This window comes from Oreochromis niloticus, linkage group LG3 (assembly GCF_001858045.2).
Source record: "Oreochromis niloticus isolate F11D_XX linkage group LG3, O_niloticus_UMD_NMBU, whole genome shotgun sequence".
NCBI classification, from domain to species: Eukaryota; Metazoa; Chordata; class Actinopteri; order Cichliformes; family Cichlidae; genus Oreochromis; species Oreochromis niloticus.
The window spans coordinates 14,839,108-14,840,666 of record NC_031967.2 but is presented as its reverse complement, the minus strand read 5'-3'; the positions used below and the strand labels follow the sequence as shown (position 1 = coordinate 14,840,666).

Genomic DNA, 1,559 nt, shown 5'->3' with positions numbered 1-1,559 from the left:
GGGCGGGGCCCCGGTAACCCTATCCCGGGCAGGGTAAACTGTTCCCTCGATGTTCTTTTCATACAGGTCTTCTGAATCGCTCTTTGTCTGGTCCCTCACCCAGGACCAATTTGCCATGGGAGACCCTACCAGGGGGCAAAAGCCCCCAGACAACATAGCCCCTGGGATCCCTGTGACACACAAACCCCTCCACCACGATAAGGTAGCGATTCACGGAGAGGTTTTTTTTTTTTTTTTTTTTTTTTTTTTTTTAAAATACATAAAGAAACAGATTATATTAGATTTAGATTTGATTTTTTATGTGTATATAATTTTTTTTAATTATTACTCATTATATAACATTGTCTAGACATGCCCTGTAAGGACATGAAGAGGAAACGGTGACAAAAGGAGCTATGTGCCTCACACAGCTGGATTAAAAAGAGCACAGGTAAGAATAACACATGTACCAGTTGGTGCAAGTATAAAAACAATAATAAATGCAATGTTTTTGTTCTATAACATTTTTCTATTATTACTTTACTATGGATTAGGTGCAAGAGTTGTTAAGTATGGATAATTAAATACTTAATACAATAGCAAATTGTGCCTTTTTCTCAGATGGACAGCAAGTGGAGAGTGATAGATGAGATGAGGAGATGGAAGCAGGAAGACAGGCAAAGAGTGAGTCACAGGCAGAGCCTTGTTCATTTCCCACAGTTTTTTTTAATCTGTGCCTTACGGCTCCAAGTGCTGTCACCAATCGTTGCATTTTATTATTATCTCATAACACTTCTTTAATAAGCTACATTCTCTATGGACTTTTTAATGTGTACAGTCTCAGATCAACACAGCCCTGCCCTCCGGCATTCTCAGCAGCAGGAGCAGCAGTGACCACTCAACAGCAACATTGTACCCCATCAGGTAAAACGTAGGCTGTGTTTGCTTCACATTGTCCCCACCTGATGACAGTAATGAAGACTGTGTCCAAATTCATTTGAAGGATGCTTCAAATGCCGTATTTGTCACAGCGACGCGACAAAGCCTGTCCAAATTCAAATGCGTCCTTCATTTCCTCGAATTTTAAAGATGGGTAGGCTGTATCCTTCGTGTTCTACCATATGCCAGGATTCATTGCAGGCCATACAGGAGATTTTTGTCTGATAACGATGGCGGACGAAGTGGGAGTTAATGCGGCAAAGGCAAACAAATGTAAGTATATGAAAATCTGGTGGTACAAAAGTTAAATTTTATATAGCGGTTGTGTTGTTAAGCTTTGGGCATCTACATAGACATGTTTTCTTTTATTAAATTAATTTTAAACTAGCTTGTATGGTGGGTCCTGCATTTTTTTTTATGTATTGATGCTTACATACAGGATATAAAGGAAGACACAGTAACAGTTTTCATCAACCAAACTTATTAATCATAAACTGAAAAAAGTATAGATGCTAACCTATAACCAACATTTTACATAATTGGGATTGACTATAACACGAGTAGAAAGAAAACCAAGTTGGTTGCCTGAAAATGAACCAGCCTTCCAGGAAGAAAGAGGGCCTTCTTTGAAGGAAAGCATC

At 39.1% G+C, this 1,559-nt stretch overlaps 1 long non-coding RNA gene across 1 annotated transcript; it reads left to right on the top strand.

Annotated features, from left to right (window-relative positions):
* The first annotated feature begins 347 nt into the window (after positions 1-347).
* LOC109197643 (uncharacterized) lies at positions 348-840 on the top strand. Its single transcript, XR_002058746.1, has 3 exons — positions 348-430; positions 601-663; positions 818-840. It is a non-coding gene; the product is annotated as an uncharacterized LOC109197643 (long non-coding RNA).
* Positions 841-1,559: the final 719 nt, after the last annotated feature.